General features: G+C 39.1%; 1 protein-coding gene and 1 long non-coding RNA gene across 3 annotated transcripts in view; one reads left to right on the forward strand and one right to left on the reverse strand.

The window, feature by feature from the left end:
• gramd2aa (GRAM domain containing 2Aa) overlaps positions 1-18,992 on the forward strand; it is an 88,216-nt gene that overhangs the window by 17,143 nt on the left and 52,081 nt on the right. The window lies entirely within an intron of this gene.
• Positions 1-18,992, reverse strand: part of LOC141375179 (uncharacterized) — a 34,640-nt gene that overhangs the window by 3,276 nt on the left and 12,372 nt on the right. Inside the window, exon 2 of the long non-coding RNA XR_012382795.1 lies at positions 7,953-8,201. This is a non-coding gene — a long non-coding RNA (uncharacterized lncRNA). The remainder of the gene's footprint in view (positions 1-7,952; positions 8,202-18,992) is intronic.

The following is an 18,992-nucleotide window of genomic DNA, read 5'->3' on the forward strand; positions in this document are numbered from 1 at the left end:
GCTACAAATGCTGTATTTTTGACTTTGAAGCACGTGTAATGCACTTAATGATTGTGTTTTCATACTTTCTTCATGATTCATTTTTCATTACTAAATAAAAAATTGAATTGTTTACAAATGTGATGAATCAGAAGGCATTGAATCCATTTGCAAGCTTTATTAAGAGCACACATACAAACAAACACAAAGGGGCAATCCAGGAGACAGAACGTGGGACAGGCAACAGTTCAAAGGCAGGCAGATATCTTACTGGTCAGAATAACAGGCTGGAGATCAGGGGCAGGCAGATGTCTTTCGTAATCGTAGAACAAGCACAGGGTCAGAAACACAGATCAGTCCGAAGCAGGGAGTATGGAACGCTCAGAAATGACAGCCAGGCAAATCAAGACTTCGCAAAGAACCGGAGCGTGAGTGTGGTATATATACACGAGAGCTGATGAGTTGCACCTGGACCGTAATCAGTGCCAGGTAGCAGGGCTTATGGGATTTTGAGTCCGTGAGTCGAATCAGAATTCTGGCGATGGTTCCCTCTGGTGGTGCACAAGAGGGTTGGCATCGCCCTCATTTACAACAGAACCCCCCTCCTGCGAGCGGCTCCTGAAGCGAGAAGGCACCTGACGCCGGGGTCTACCGCGCTGTCGGGGGGCTGGTTTCTCTGGGAACCTTTGATGAAACTCTTCCGTGAGAGTTGGGTCTAGAATATCTCTAGCATTCACCCAGGACCGTTCCTCTGGACCGTACCCTTCCCAGTCCACCAGATATTGGAGGGCGCCACCCCGACGTCGAGAGTCCAGCACTTCTCGAACGAGGTAAGCTTCCTCGCCCTCGATCATGACAGGTGGAGGGGTCCTGGTTTCCGATTCCTCCTCAACCGCCTCCTCTCGTGGACCACCAGCGGGTTTGAGTAATGACATGTGGAAAGTAGGAGAAATACGATAATGATTAGGCAAGGCTAAGCGAAAAGACACTGGAGTAATCTGGCGTACAATTTTGAATGGCCCTACATACCTGGGACTGAGTTTGCGGCAGGGCAATCTCAGACGAAGGTCTCGTGTCGACAACCACACCCACTGCCCCGGTTGATACGTGGGTCCCTGGCGTCGGTGACGGTTCGCCTGAATCTCTCTCCTCCTGACTGCCCTCATGAGATGTCTGTGAGCCTGGTTCCAGACATCCTCACTCCGCTGCAGCCAATCCGTGACAGCAGGTAACTCAGTGGGTTCTCCGGACCATGGAAACAGGGGTGGTTGGTAGCCAAGAATACATTTGAATGGCGTAATACCCGTGGCTGGCTTTATTAATGAATTTTGTGCATATTCTGCCCACATCAGATAGCGACTCCAGTCGTGCTGTTGCTGATGACAGTAGGAACGTAGAAATCGAATGACTTCTTGATTCATACGTTCAGTTTGGCCGTTGGATTGAGGATGGTACCCTGAGGTGAGACTAACATTAATATTTAGATTTTTACAGAGAGCGAACCATACCCGGGAAGTGAATTGAGATCCCCTGTCTGAGACGATATCATCAGGTAAGCCAAACATTCGAAATACATGATTGCACAGGGCTTCTGCGGTTTCAAAGGCAGAGGGCAATTTGGGCAACGGTATTAGGCGACAAGCCTTGGAGAAACGATCAACCACCGTGAGAATGACTGTGTTGTTCTGGGAAACAGGGAGATCCGTAATGAAGTCCACCGCTATATGGGACCAGGGCCGTTGCGGAACCGGTAGCGGTTGTAACAGGCCAGCAGGGGTTTGGTGAGATGCCTTCGTGCTTTGGCAAATTTTACATTTCTGAACATAATTAATTACATCCTTCGTGAGGGACGGCCACCAGAAACGGGCTTTGACTAACTCCAAAGTTGCAGTGATGCCTGGATGCCCCGAACTGGGAGTGTCATGAATATGGGTCAGTAATCTGGTACGTATGTTATTGGGTACAAAAATCAGGTGATTCGGACAGTCTACTGGAGGGTTGTTTTCTCGGTTGGCCTCTTGGATCTCGGTAAGTATGTCCCACTGTACTGGAGCCACTAGTAAGTTCGTAGGAATAATGGTTTCATCACTAATTGGGGTTTTATCCTCTGATAGCCTGGATAGTGCATCTGCCTTACTATTTTTACTCCCTGGTCTATAGGTGACAATGAAGTCGAATCTGGTGAAGAACAAAGCCCAACGAGCTTGTCTGGGATTTAGACGTTTGGCTGAGCGAAGATATTCCAGATTCTTGTGGTCAGTTAATATGGTGAATTGCTGACTAGCCCCCTCCAGCCAGTGTCTCCATTCTTCCAGGGCTAATTTCATTGCCAGTAATTCGCGATTTCCCACATCATAGTTTCGTTCTGCGCTGGTCAATTTACGGGAGAAGAAGGCACATGGATACATTTTGGATGGTTGACCCTGACGTTGAGATAACACAGCACCGACTCCTGTGTTGGATGCGTCCACTTCCACAATGAAAGGTAGGTCTGGGTTGGGATGACGGAGAATAGGAGCTGTGGTGAATTGAGTCTTCAGATCGCTAAATGCTTGGCGTGCTTCAGAGGACCAGGATAGTTTGTGGGAATTTCGTTTGGTCATGGCTGTTAATGGTGCGGCTATTGAACTAAAGCCTCTGATAAACCGTCTATAGAAGTTGGCAAAACCTAGAAATCGCTGCAACTCCTTGAGATTCTGGGGTAACGGCCATCGTTGAACTGCCTGTACCTTCGTATCATCCATGGTAATCCCTTCTGCACTGATGACGTATCCCAAAAAGGCGATCTGTGTCTGGTGAAATTCACACTTCTCTAATTTGGCGTACAGACGATGTTGAATCATGCGTTGCAACACCATACGTACATGTTCAACATGTTCCTTCATCGTGTTTGAATATATGAGGATGTCGTCGATGTAAATGATGACCCAGCGATCCAGCATATCCCGAAAGACATCGTTCATAAAAGATTGGAACACGGATGGACAGTTTGACAGGCCGAAGGGCATTACCGTGTACTCATAGTGCCCCCTAGTGGTGGAAAACGCGGTCTTCCACTCGTCACCAGCACGGATTCTGACAAGGTTATATGCACTGCGAAGATCAAGCTTGGTATAATATCTAGCCTTTCTTAATTGTTCCAGGGCAGGAGGTACGAGGGGTAATGGATAGCGGAATTTTACGGTGATTTCATTGAGCCCTCGGTAATCAATACAGGGACGTAAACTGCCATCTTTCTTCTTTACAAAGAAGAATCCAGCTGAAGCAGGAGATGTAGAAGGTCGGATGAAACCCTTGGCCAATTCCTCGTCGATATATTCAGACATTGCCTTGTGCTCAGGTTGTGACAGAGGGAATATTCGACCCGTTGGAGGACTTGAACCTGGAATTAACTCAATAGCACAATCACTTGGTCGATGTGGGGGAAGTTGAGTAGCTTTTTGTTTGCTAAAAGCTTCATGTAAGTCATGGTACTCAATGGGGATTAGTTCATCAACGAGTTCAGGTAACACATTGGTGGTTCGTAATGGAATTTTGTGAATGGGCTGGATGCACTGTTTCATGCATGACTCACTCCACTGCAATATCTGTCCGTCCCTCCAGGAGATATGAGGATCATGTCGCCTTAACCAGGGCAGTCCCAACACCAGTGGATGATTAACTGAATCAATAATGTAGAATTGCATTTCTTCAATGTGTAGAACACCAACTTGTAACTGTAACTTATTCGTAATCATACGGATGCGTCCTTCACCCACAGGACGACCGTCTAGTGCTTCCACTGCAAGACAGGAATCATATGAGCTGAGAGATAGTTCGTGACATAAAGCAAATTTCTTAGATATAAAGTTTCCGGCAGATCCAGAGTCGACAAGAGCCGTAGTATTAATCATTCTTTTATCAAATTTAATAATTACAGGAATCAGTACACTGAAAAGTGCAGGAACATGGGAAGGACTCACCGATTGAACTGGTGTCTGAGGTCGTACGCTGCAGGTGGATTTCCTGTGCCCTGATTGACCGCAGTACAGGCATAGATGATTTTGCAATCGATGCATTCTTTCTTCATAGGTGAGACGGGTGAAACCCAGTTGCATGGGTTCATCAGGGGGCGTGTCACTTGAAACATGGAGCTGTGTGCGAGGATTTCTACGGCTGCGAATCAGATGATCAAGACGGATGGTAAGTTCAATGAGTTCGTTCAATTTCTTTCCTTCGTCACGGCAAGCCAATTCAGATTGTAGATTGGTATTCAGACCCCGTCTGAATAGTGTCTTCAGTGTATCCTCAACCCAGTTAGTTTGAGCGGCGAGAGTGCGAAATGACAGGGCGTATTCTGCAGCTGTGTTACGCCCCTGTGTAAGAGAAAGTAACTGCTCACCGGGGCTTCTCCCATCTGCTGGGTGCTCGAACACTTCCCGAAATTGCTTGAGAAAAGTTTCAAATGTGGGATAGTTACATTCCTCCTCCTTCCATATCGCTGTAGCCCATTCCAGCGCTTTCCCCGTTAACAGGTTGCATACAAAAGCCACCCGACTAGAATCAGTGGGATATAATGCAGGTTGTTGGTTAACAAATAGTTTGCATTGCAATAAGAAGCCTTTGCAGCGAGAAGGTGACCCATCAAACTTTTCAGGAAAAGCTAATCGGGGACTTACGGTAGCCGGAGCATTGGAGACATGCGTTGGTTGAGAAGCTGTCATGGTAGCAGGCGGGGTAACTGCAGGATTCGGATGACAGAGTTGCTGCATAGCTCTCACCAGTTCCTCCGTGAGAGAAGTTAGATGGGTGAGTTGTTGATGATGGGTGGCTAACTGAGTGGCTTGAGCGGAAAGTTCAGTCGAGACTTGTGCTAAAGCTGCTGGATTCTGTAGTGGCGAAGTCTTCTGTTGTGATGAGTCAGAAGGCATTGAATCCATTTGCAAGCTTTATTAAGAGCACACATACAAACAAACACAAAGGGGCAATCCAGGAGACAGAACGTGGGACAGGCAACAGTTCAAAGGCAGGCAGATATCTTACTGGTCAGAATAACAGGCTGGAGATCAGGGGCAGGCAGATGTCTTTCGTAATCGTAGAACAAGCACAGGGTCAGAAACACAGATCAGTCCGAAGCAGGGAGTATGGAACGCTCAGAAATGACAGCCAGGCAAATCAAGACTTCGCAAAGAACCGGAGCGTGAGTGTGGTATATATACACGAGAGCTGATGAGTTGCACCTGGACCGTAATCAGTGCCAGGTAGCAGGGCTTATGGGATTTTGAGTCCGTGAGTCGAATCAGAATTCTGGCGATGGTTCCCTCTGGTGGTGCACAAGAGGGTTGGCATCGCCCTCATTTACAACAACAAAACAGTTGTTTACAATGGTATTTTTAAGGTCATTCAAAATGTGTATTTAAATAACTAATAAACTATTCAAATTAGCATTTATATATGTTATTAATCAGGCATATATTAATAGTTACTTGTATGTTAATAAATGCTTTATTTACTTAACTTCATCTAGTTTTCTGACCAAATCTAATGAGGAGTTTATGCTTTGTAAATCCCTTATAAATGGTAATTAAAGGCTCATATGACACATATCACTCATTCTTTTTGCCATAGTTGTAAACTGCTAACTTTTATTAATATATAGTTAATGCTTAACAAATAATAAATTAACTATTTGCTAATGCTTTATTGATGATTCATAGTGTGTCATTAGACAGTGTTGCCTGAAAGTGTACTTGTCCTCTGGTTCCAAACACTTGAGAGTTTCGTTCTTCTGTTGAATACAAAATTAAATATTTAAAACAACTGAAAACCTGTAACCATTGACTTCCATTGTATGAAAAACAAATAATATGGAAGTTAAAGGTTACAGGTTTCCAGCATTTTTTCAACTCATAAAGGTTTGGAACAAGTGCCGAAATCTTTGTGTGAACTATTCCTTGCAATTCAAGTTCAGGCAGAGACAAGTTGTCTTTGGTTTTGGAAAGCGGATCAGTTTTTAAATGATCAGATTTGTCTGTTTGTCATATAGATGTCTGGACCACATTTATATGTTTACATTAGGGCTGTCGAATGATTTATATGTATTGATTGCATTATTCCCAACCATGGTCTTTGATTAATCTCGAGTAATAGCAAATTAAAAAATATATAATTCAACTGCCAATTCGCAGTTGACAAAAAAAAAAGCTTCTTAACATCTATTAATTTCCAAACTGGGGCGAAGCAGTGGCACAGTAGGTAGTGCTGTTGCCTCACAGCAAGAAGGTCTCTGGGTCGCTGGTTCGAGCCTCGGCTCAGTTGACGTTTCTGTGTGGAGTTTGCATGTTCTCCCTGCATTCGCGTGGGTTTCCTCCGGGTGCTCCGGTTTCCCCCACAGTCCAAAGACATGCGGTACAGGTGAATTGGGTAAGCTAAATTGTCCGTAGTGTATGAGTGTGTGTGTGTGTGAATGAGTGTGTGGATGTTTCCCAGAGATGGGTTGCGGCCGGAAGGGCATCTGCTGCGTAAAAACTTGCTGGATAAGTTGGCGGTTCATTTCGCTGTGGCGACCCCGGATTAATAAAGGGACTAAGCCGACAAGAAAATGAATAAATGAATGAACATCTATTAATGTAGAGTCAATGCTTAACAAATAATAACTTCACTATTTGCTAATGCTTTATAAATGATTTATAGTGTGTTATTATGAAGTGTTGCCTGAAAATGTACTTGTCCTCAAGTGGTTCCAAACACTTATGAGTTCTGTTCTTCTGTTGAACACAAAACTAGATATTTTGATAAAAGTTGAAAGCCTGTAACCATCGACTTCTATATTATGAAAAACAAATACTATGAAAGTTAATGGTTACAGGTTTCCAGCATTTATTCAACTCATAAAGGTTTGGAACAAGGGCTGAAATTGTTATGACAACTATAACTTTAAGTCTGTAATTCAGGTTCAGGCAGAGACAAGTTGTCTTTGGTTTTGGAATGCCAATTAGTTTTTGAAATTCTCAGATTTTTGGTTTGAATGTCTGGACCACATCTATATGTTTACATTAGGGCTGTCGAATGATTTATATGTATTGATTGCATTATTCTCAATCATGGTCTCTGATTAATCTCGATTAATAGCAAATTTAAAATAAATGATTTAACTGCAAATTCGCAGTGTTGTCAAAAAAAGCTTATTAACATCTATTAATGTAGAGTCAATGCTTAACAAATAATAAATTCACTATTTGCTCATGCTTTATAAATGATTTATTGTGTGTTATTATGAAGTGTTGCCTGAAAATGTACATGTCCTCAAGTGGTTCCAAACACTTATGAGTTCCGTTCTTCTGTTGAACATAACAAAACTAGATATTTTGATGAAAATTGAAAGCCTGTAACTATCGACTTCCATAGTATGAAAAACAAATACTATGAAAGTTAATGGTTACAGGTTTCCAGTATTTATTAAACTTATAAAGATTTGGAACAAGTGATTAAATTTTTTTTTGTGTGTGAACTATCCCTTTAAGCAAATCTGCATCTCAAGTTCTGGCCGAAAAGCAGATCAGTTTTTGAAATTCTCAGAGACTTGCAATATTTCTCAAATCACCTTTCTTCATCATTCAGATTTTTGGTTTAAATGTCAACAGGTTGTCTATACCACATCTATATCTTTAAATTAGGGCTGTCGATTGATTTAAAGCAATTGAATGCATTAATCACATTCATGGTTTGTGATTTCTCGATTGATAGCTAATTTAAAATATATGATTCAGCTGCACATTCGCAGTGTTGACATGAGGAAATGCATGACAATCTAGTTTAAGGAAGCAGATCTACAAGTTGTATTATCTTATAATTGTTATAATGGATTGTTTTTCTCTTGTTTTAAAAGTGAATAATCGATTAGCTGCACTATTAGCAGAGGTAGTTTTTGGTTACGTACTGAAGTCCAGTGGTCTGCAATGAGCAATGAAAGTACCTTCTGCAAACTGACTCACCTTTTTAGTTTTTTTCAGTTTCATACATTAACGTATTCTTGTATCAGTAGATTGCCTTGATGGTAACTGGTACAGTCCTCAACAATGTTGATGGCTCTGCAATCTGTGGCGATCCATGTAGTGATGGAAGGAGTTCACTTTGCAGTTGTTGTTTTTTTGTTGACAGGCTTGCGCTGCTGCAGTCATCCAGTGTCCTTTTGACGTGCACAGCTTGTTGATGCTGTCTCGGCACTCGCATTTTGCTAACATCTGCAAAATAGTACTTTAAACTTGTGCTTCAGTAGAAGGACAGTTCATCACTACAGTTAGTTTACTCAACTTTGGTTAAATGCAACCTACCATCTTGAAGCTTTTTAGAACAATTCTGACTGTTCAGCACACATGTCTTGATTAAATTCAATTCAATTCATCTTTATTTATATAGCGCTTTTACAATGTAGATTGTGTCAAAGCAGCTTCACATAAAAGATCATAGTGAATTGAAACTGTTCAGTTCAGCTTAGATTAGTTCAGTTCAGTGTTTTAATATTCTCTGCTGAGAGTCCAAACACTGAAGAGTAATCCATCGATGTGCAGCTCTTCAAGTCCTAAACTATGCAAGCCAGTGGCGAAAGCGCTGAGGAAAAAAAACCTTCACCAATTGGCGAAAGTGAAGGATAAAAAAACCTTGAGAGAAACCAGGCTCAGTTAGTCACGACCATTTCTTATACGGCCAAACTTATTGTGCAAAGCTGCAGTCTAGGCGATGGATTTATAGATTTATTCAAGTTCAGAGATATAACTCATTTATCTCAGTAGTTTTCCCAAATGAAACGGTGAAAGTAAACAAACATGAAACTCTTTATTAATCAATAAACACATTGAGGGTGTTTTTTTTGTTGCCAAAATTCATATTAAAATCTTTTTTATTTGTACTGTGCAACATATATTTGTAAGGCTTTATGCATAGTGTATATATTGTGAAAAAGGGAAAAACAATAATTCGTTGTATGAATGCTGTAATGTTTAAATAAAATTCCATTAAAAACACATGAGGGTCACTTGACCTCAGGAAAAACGCATGCATCTCATATCTCAGAGGACGCATTCTCTGTTCTCGCGGTCTTGTATATGTCATCATAATATCCATCACACAATGAATGATATGGTTGTGATGAAGGTCAAATCTTATCAAGAGTTTCAAACTGTCTCAAACGTTGAGTTGCTGTCATTTGATTGGCTGATTTGGCAATACGCAGTTTAACAGATGCTCCTTGTCACATGAAAAATGACTATATCAGGGCGTGCTATAAATGTGTGTTTAATGTTGAATGCAAAAGTGAAAGCATGCTAAAATATTAACGAGTGCTGTTTACCCATTAACAGAAATTACAATCTGATAAATTTTGCATATTTTAAACGTATAAAATTTTGTATTAGGCCTATTGTTTTGTTCATTTCTTCACTGACACCTGGAAAGAAAGATTATAATGCATGCATTCTATAGCTAATGTTTTTTTTGTTTTTTTGTTTTAATAGATTGATTAATTCAAAAGATAGATATTTACAAAATTTGACATCTGAAATGAGGCTGTGTATGAGAAATGCTGACCTCTCTGATATATATTTAGTGAAAAAATTAAAGTGCACATTTACACACATACACAATTTTTTGAACACAAATTAAGTTTCATCTCAATTAGTGCTGTCGCTTCACAGCAAGAAGGTCGCTGATTCGAGCCTCAGCTGGTTCAGTTGGTTTTTCTGTGTGGAGTTTGCATGTTCTCCCTGCATTCGCGTGGGTTTCCCCTGGGTGCTCCGGTTTCCCCCACAGTCCAAAGACATGTGGATCAGGTGAATTGGATAAGCTAAATTGTCCGTAGTGTATGAGTGTGAATGAGTGTGTGTGGATGTTTCCCAGAGATGGGTTGCGGCTGGAAGGGCATCAACCGTGTAAAAACGTACTGGATAAATTGGCGGTTCATTCTGCTGTGGCAACCCCAGATTAATAAAGGGACTAAGCCAACAAGAAAATGAATTAATGAATAATATTATAGTCCCATCAAGAATAATATATAACTTTTTAAAAGGATAAGACTACACTGAATATGTGCTGTGTCTGAATTTGTGGTTTTGTTAGTTAGTTGTTCCTAATGTTTTTCATACATTTAGAAATAAGTTTCCGTTTCAGTACAATACAATAATGTTATCGATACTGCCTTGATACTAATACTATAGTCGATTCTTCCTATATGCAAAGGAAATCTGCTGTGTTGAGCCCCCAAACCCCCACTTGCTGTCGAAGAAAATACAATGACACTAATGCTTTAACTTTATTTTCATTTTTTACTTCATTTTTATTTTATTTTTGGCTTCCAGCTGTTATGAAAAAAATATGATTATGAAAAATATGATTATGATTAAATACGTATGAAAATTACAGCCTGATCTCACGAGAAAACGTAAGTATTTTACGTTTTTGCAGTTTAGTTACTAATTCGTACGAATTCGTACGAGTTCAGTCGTAAGAAAATGTACGATTTTAAAAAGGAGGCGTGGCACCTAACCCCACCCCTAAACCCAACCGTCATTGGGGGATACGCAAATCGTACGAATTTGTACGAATTAGCCACTAAATGAAATAGTTACGAATTGCTGTGAGATTGTGTTGGAAAATTACCCTGTTGTGTTCCTTTAACAGGATAGTTCACGAAAAATAGATAATTTAATCACTATTTACTCTCCCTCCAATGGTTTCAACCCATTATGACTTTCTTTCTTCTGTTGAACACAAAAGAAGATATTTTGAAGAAAGCTGCAACCCTGTAACAGTAACCTCCAAAGTAAACAAATTCCTTCACAACATGTTCTTTTGTGTATTTTCATTTTGAATATGATCCCAATGAAATCATTATACTCCAAACTCAGCTAATGTTTTATACAGAGAGGGATTTTTAGACCTGTATATGTAAATGTGCTTTAGCTTTACAAAATGCTAACCACTATTTATATCAGATGGATGCAACTTAATCTTGGTAAAGCTTTTTTTAGACAAACACACCAAGGAAGTACTGTAGGTGGTTTTGATATCGTCATTGCTATAAAGTCTTTTTGCTTTGAGGTGTAGCTGTTGTGTCTTTAAGTGCATTTTACTATATATAGAAGTAGCCTGACCTACTTTCTTATTCATGAGTGTGAAACAAAAACCTATGGACAAACCAAAGTACAGACATATTATGCTTGTGCAAACAAAGTTATTGCGTTTTGCTGTTGCCTGACCTCTTAGCTAAGTTAAAATCTTCTACCTACATTAAATAATATGTTATTGTATTTTATTATTTTCAAAATTACAGCAGTGCTATAATTTAAGTGGCATAAATTGCATATTTTTGCATTTTGGATTTGTTATTTGGTGAATTTAGTTCATGTCACACAATCAAAGCATTGTTTATCAAAAATTATTCTTGCTCACAGTGAAAGTTCTAAAGGTTTGCTATTAACTAGTGGCTTATTACATGTTGGCTATTCATTAGTCTATATGGTTCCACTTTATATTGTGTCCTTAACTACTATGTACTTGCATTAAAAATAGATACAATGTACTTACTGTGTTCCTAATGTATTTGAGAACACTTGTGGTGCTTTTGAGTTGGGATAGGGGTTGGGTTATGGACAGGTTTGGTGGTATCGGTAGATTTAAGGGTGGGTAAAGGTGTAAGGGATAGTCAACAGTATATTTACAAATGTAATTACATAAGTTAAATGCAGATGTAATTACATACAGGTATTTGATCTAGCATACGTACACAATAAATGCATGTATTTACACAATAAGTACATTGTAACAAACTATTAAATACTTTGTAAGTACATATTAGTTAAGGCCACTTAATATAAAGTGGGACCGTACTTATATTATTCCACATCCCTAATCCTACCCTATATATAAACCAAAAACTTAATAACTATTATTAAGCATCAAATTAGGAGTTTATTAAGGTTTGAGTGATAGACAATTACTCATAGGCATGAACAATCTCATTCCAAGCAACAACTAACATTAAAAAGGAAAAAAATCAAGTACGTTAAACACTCTGTATGTCTATTTATTTAGATGTGAAACCATACCTTGGCAAAGGCTCTTGCCTGAAACGTTGGTAATAAAAAAGCATATCAAGCTAGAAAGTGTGTGGTCATCTTGCTACTGGGGGAAGGGGGATTAATTATAAACCTTTTATTTTGAATTAGTCGCATAGTGTAACTTTACAAAGTATAACTTTAAACTTTGTAACTTTACACAGTGTCATATCCATATCATCTAAATGGTTCACAGGTTAATTTGGTAACGTTCTGCATCATTTGTCATGTTGCTTGCGTTTAGAAATATAAGGCAATGTAACAGAAAAACTACTACTTTTTCAGTATGTTTTTATATTTTAAATATTCCTAAATTATGTTTCACAGAGAAAGTACATTTTCTTATTGGTAAAGTTTTGGCTAGAATAAAACCAGTTATATATATGTATATATACACACACACACACACACATATATATATATATATGTATATATATATATATATATATATATATATAAATAAACATTTTAGGATGAAAATTATTAGCACCTTTTAGCTATATTTTATTCGATAGTCTACAAAACAAACCATCGTTATATAATAACTTGACTAATTCCCCTTACCTGCCTATAACCTAATTAACCCAATTAAGCCTTTAAATGTCACTTTTAGCTGTATAGAAGTGTCTTGAAAAATATCTAGTCAAATGTTTTGTACTGTCATCATGGCAAAGATAAAATACATCAGTTATTAGAAATGAGTGATTAAACTATTATGTTTAGAAATGTGTTGAAAAAAATCTCTCTGTTAAACAGAAATTGAAGAAAAAAATAACAGGGGGCTAGTAATTTAGGGGGGCTAATAATTCTGACTTCAACTGTATATATTGTGTATATTTTATATATTTTATCAGGGTTATTAAAAGTCAAATTTTTTGGGTACCCTTGAAACATTTCCATTGCGTTCCATTGTGAGAAAACATGGCGTGTTTTTGAAAATTGTTTGCGTTATGAGAAAATGCAGCACATTTTATAAATTTGTTTGTGTTGTGTGAAAATACACCATGTTTTTTTATGTGTATGCATTGTGAGGACTTGCAGCACATGTGCTGGCAAACGGATAAAAATATTTTCTTAATTTAGTTTTTTGTAATTGTGTTTTCTTAAATTGCATCACGTTAAGCTGACCCAGGCTCATTCTGGAAAAGTAGTACCGCGGATGTACCCGGGTGGTACGTATTTGTGCAGTTTTTGTTTTCGCGAATGCACGAGAGGCCGCTGTTTGCGCTTTTTTGCATCTTGAAAACCTCTCACGAGCACTGTTTGCGCCTGCACTGTTTTCGTGTAAAGCCGCCGGAGGCCGCTGTCAAGTGACCGTCTGTCCGACTAACCAAATGACTGAATGATTGACTGGACGACCAGCCAATCGGCCAGCCCACCCTCCTCCTCCTTCCCTAAACCCAACCGGTTTTGACCCGCTCGCCTGCTTGCTTCCTTTAACCTTCAACGATTTACAAAAGCTGTCCAGAAAAAGAAAAGCCCTCATCTGATCTTGACCACGTTTTCAGATTTCACCACATTCCCACCTTGTTATGAACTCGTACACTTTATTTTTTGAATTCTGTTTTTGTCTTACCTGATTTCTGGAACCGCTCTTCCTCGGACGCGGTCGTAGCCGTCAGCTTCCCTCTGGGTCTCCACTACACCAACACACATGACGAGCTAACCGGACAAACTGGTTGTGGTGGGAAAGCTCTTCACACAGAGGGGAGCTATCAACCGGCAAGCGCGAAGAGGAGCGGCGTCACACCGCCCTGTAGCGTTCGCTTAAAAAAATTAAATGCAGCCATACGTACCTCCGGCTATGTAAATCGCGGTCTCCAGAAACGTGCGCGGGAATACGTTTTCAGATTGAGCTTGGGTTGTGTTAAGCTCTCTCGGCCACCGTAGAAATAACACATCTCTTGAGATTGTTTTGGGACAAATCAATTGTTTTATGTTCAATCCACTTTAGTTTTTTTATGTTAATTTAATTGATTTGTATTGGGACAACATAAATGAACATTTTTTACAATGTATGATGACTGTTAAAATACCTTGAAATCTGAAAAGCATCTATTGGGAGCAAGTACAGTGCTAATTCACATGTTGGTTTGGATGATTTCATTTTATGGGCTCTATTTTAACAATCTAGGCGCAAAAGCACTAAGAACGTGTTTGAATCCACTTTTTCTAGGATTTTTTAAGGATAAAAAAAATATGGTTTGCGCATGGTCTAACAGGGTTGGGCTTTTTCTCTTAATGAGTTATAGTTGTGTTTTAAGCATAATGTCCATTAAACCATTCATAGTCTCATCTCCCATTCCCTTTAAGAGTCAGTTCTGTCACGCCATGGCTCATTTGCTATTTATATGGTGGACTTTGTAAATGGAAAAACTGAATGCTTCACTAGTGAGAAAACAGTAAACAAACCATCTGCAGCGAGAGGATAAAGAACAAGCCTCCTCTATTCAATCTCTTTACCTTCTCTTTCTCTTTACTTTTTACTTTTACTCCTTTACTTTTGTGAAAAAGAAAATGAAGACATCCATTAGCCTACATATTTATTTAATTTACCAAGTGCAAAGATTTGTTTCAAAACTATTTCCAAATTCAGTTCTAGTTTCCAGCAAATAAATAAATAGTAACAAAGTGTGGTCAAAAAACAGACCTATATCCAAACACACGTCCTATTCTAATGCCCCATATGGTGATGAAGACTTCTCCAAAACCCAACAGGTGGACAAATCTAAACTAGTTTTTATTAAAACGAATATAAATATACATATAATAAATAATACTGCTAATATTAATAACATTTTACAAATGCAAATGTCATGAATGAACTAAAAAAAGCCCCCTGACCTGAGGCATGGAGGCAGTGGTTTTTATATTTACTGTATTAAGAAAATAATATGTATTTTTTAACAGTTTAATCCTTTAATGTTATTCATATGCAAATATATGTGTGTATTGCAGTAAATCCTGTGTGTATTAAGCAATGTGTAAGTGTTTGGACCCGCATAGGCACATAACTTATGCGCTCTGCTCTGGACTTTAGGCTAGCTTTTAGTTAGTCAATGACAACAACGATGCGCCTTTACACACCTCCTTTATAGACCAGCACACCCATGAGTCCACAAAGTAGCACAAATGAATTTGCTATTTAAACAAAGTGACAAAAAATGTCAAAATTACAGTTGCGCTGGTCTGAAAAAAGCAACAAATCGCTCCAAACAATTCTTGTGCCTTATTGCACCCGGTGTATAGGCCCTTTACCACTTAAACTCTGCGGACCCGGTACCGGGTCCGTGACTTCATCGACTTTCGCTTTTAGATTTAAAGGGCTAGCGTTACACCAGACCCCCGTAAGTGGTGTCGTTTAAAAGTGTAGAATCTATATTTTATGCACATATGCATCACTTTGGTTTTTATTCTACTGTATAAAAGTTATTTACACTTAAATACACAGTATTTTGGAGACCCGAGCTGGGTATTTTACATTGGTTCATTTTCATATTTTTTTTTATATGACACATGTACAAGTTATAGCTCAAATGAAAGCTCTTGCCGGTGCTCATACAGTTCTAGCATTCTTTTCACTGAATTATATTCATATGCCAAACAGTTGTTGAATGAATTGTGGTGTTTCCATGGCGCAGAAATGTAAACAATACATTCATGATCAATAAGCAGCCCCAGATAGCACAGACAGCTGTCATCTCTTACTCTATGCTGTGCCCTTCAGGGCAATTCTCCTCTGTTTTTGAGGTGATGTGCATAAGTAATCCTTTTATATGTCTGATGTGGTCCAAACACAGTGAATTATGTTTGATCAAACAAAAGAATAGTGAAATATGTAAACAAGGATCGGTCTCTGTGGCTTGTACAGCACCTTTCATCAGTTGGAATGCAATAACTTTTGCATAGATTATGGTAGAGACATTTTTCTTTTTTCCTATCATTACAGACATGTGCAGGAACCACCAATATTAATTACAGCACGCTAGACCACACAGAACCTAAAAGGTACACTTTCAAATTTGAGTTTATAAAAAAATACAAAAAGCGCCTCTTTTTTTTTAGGTGTTTATTATAACACAGACAACATGTACAGTTATTTTAAACACTTTCAATAGTGTTTTATGAAAAGTCAAAGGTTTTTTTTTTTTTTACTTTTTTTTTTTTTTGCATTTACACCTCTGCATGTGGGTTTGGGAAGCTTTTAAATTTGGGTAGGCAAAATCCAGGCGGAAATCCCCAAATAGCATCAGAGTTTAAGTGGTTAATGTTTTGGACCTTCTACATAATCCGTCTCTCTGAATGCAATTGTAGGAATGTGTTTCCAGATTTATTTGAGCACTATATATCATGTGCTCACACAGTCATCTATTCTGTCCAGACAGCTGACTTCCACAGGGCAGAATGACTGAACAGCTCACCATCACAAAGGCTGTATTGTGTTTCCTCTGTATAAAAAATCCAAGTTTGACGATCTTTGTCCCCTTTTACTTGCTTCTAGATGAATTATTGACCGTATCGCTGCCACTGGGACATATTCCCTTTCTGGCTCTAAATGCATTTTGGCCGTTAATCATGCCTGCCTATGCAGAACCCCAGCCAAGGGCACACAGACACCCTGCCAGTCTGGTAACTCTCCACCTCCGCAGGCTCAAGATGAGCCCACAACTGTGACAAGCTGCAGTCACCATGCGCCAGAGCACAGCATAATAAGAGCGCGTGACTCATGTTTGGATAGCTCAAAACACACAGCAGCAATTGTATTATGCCTCTATTTATATCTTACTGTCATGTTTAAAAGTACCTGCAAGCAGTTGATGACTGCTGTTTATTTTCCTTTAGAAGAACTAAGAAACTATTCAGCATATTCACAGTAGTTGGAACTATACTCTATATACACTCACCGGACTCTTTATTAGGTATACCTTACTAGTAAAAGGTTAGACCCCATTTTGCCTTCAGAGCTGCCTTAATTCTTCATGGCATAGATTCAACAAGGTACTGGAAATATTCCTTAGAGATTTTGGTCCTTATTGACATGTTGCATTACGTACAGTAGTTGTTGCAGATTTGTCAGCTGCAAATCCAAGATGCGAATCTCCCATTCCACCACATCCCAGAAGTGCTCTTTTGGATCTGGTGACTGTGGAGGCCATTTGAGTACAGTGAACTCATTGTCATGTTCAAAAAAAAACAGTCTGAGATGATTTGCGCGTTATGACATGTCATTCTGCTGGAAGTAGCCACCAGAAGACGGGCACACTGTGGTCATAAATGGATGGACATGCTCGGCAACAATACTCAGGTAGGCAGTGGCGTTGACACAATGCCTAATTGGTACTAATGGGCCTAAAGTGTGCCAAGAAGACATTCCCCACACCATTACACCACCAACAGCAGCTTAAACCATTGATACAAGGCAGGATGAATGCTTCATATTGTTAAAGCCAAATTCTGACCCTACCAACTAAATGTCACAGCTGAAATCGAGACTCATCAGACCAGGCAACGTTTTTCCAATCTTCTTATGTAAAATTTTGGTGAACCCGTGTAAATTGTAGCCTCAGTTTCCTGTTCTTAGCTGACAGGAGTGACACCCGGTGTGGTCTTCTGCTACTGTAGCGCATCTGCCTCAAGGTTGGACAGAGATGCTCTTCTGCATACTTCGGTTGTAACGAGTGATTATCTGAGTTACTGTTGCCTTTCAATCAGCTTGAAGAAGTCTGGCCATTCTCCTCTGACCTCATCAACAAGGCATTTCCACCCACAGAACTGCCGCTCACTGGATATTTTCTCTTTTTCAGACTATTCTCTGTAAACCCTTAGAGATGGTTTTGCGTGAAAATCCCAGTAGATCAGCGGTTTCTGAAATACTCAGACCAGCCCGTCTGGCACCACCAACCATGCCACTTTCAAAGTCCCTTAAATCACCTGTCTTCCTCATTCTGATGCTCGGTTTGAACTGCAGCAGATCATCTTGACCATGTCTACATGACTAAATGCATTGAGTTGCTGCCATGTGATTGTGTTAACGAGCAGTTGGACAGGTGTACTAATAAAGTGGACAGTGAGTGAATTGAGTGTTCATGTAGTGAGTATGCTAGCATCTATGTGAGAATAATATGTTTGTAAGTGTAATTTAATAGCACTTGGGACTAAATCGGCCTACTTTTTAATTTTATGAAAATGTTTTGTAAGTGTAACAAGAGTAAAGGGATAGTTGACCCAAAAATGAAAATGTGCTCACTGTTTACAAACCCTCATGTGGTCCCAAACCTTTATTAGTTTCTTTCTTTTGTTGAACACAAAAGATGGCATTTTGAAGAAAGTGGAACACCTGTATCCACTGACTTCCATAGTAGAAAAACAAAATACTATGGACGTAAATGGTTAGAGCTGTTTATCCTTGCGTGAATTGTTCCTTTAAAGTATTAATACATAAATAAAATGAATATAACTAAAATATATTAAATTAGTTTGTGAAGGAAGGAAAGTTATGTCCTGACCAAGAATGGTTTCCCATACTCCGAATGAATGTGGGCTCTGGTTTTATCCTATTTAAGTGCACGCACGCACACACTAATACAATCACTTCTGGTGCTGGGACTTAAACCTGCAATCTTTGAAACAAAAGTCTGACTTTCTAACCAGTAGGTCATGACACTTTGTACGACATTTTATACTGCAATCATTCTTTGTGTACACTTAGTTAACTAGTTGTTTTCTAGTGTTAAACTACAAGTGTACTTGCAAATGTTCTGTTAGTGTACTTTTAGTTAACTAGTAATTTGTTTTGTGTGTCACATTGCAAGTCTACTTACCTTATTTTCTATAGGGGATAGTTATTACAGATAAAGTATGCAATTTGTAGTTGCCGATTTAGAGTAAGCTGAAGTTATTATTGGGGATATTTATTTATCAAAG

Source organism: Danio rerio, chromosome 7 (genome assembly GCF_049306965.1).
Source record: "Danio rerio strain Tuebingen ecotype United States chromosome 7, GRCz12tu, whole genome shotgun sequence".
Lineage (NCBI taxonomy): Eukaryota > Metazoa > Chordata > Actinopteri > Cypriniformes > Danionidae > Danio > Danio rerio.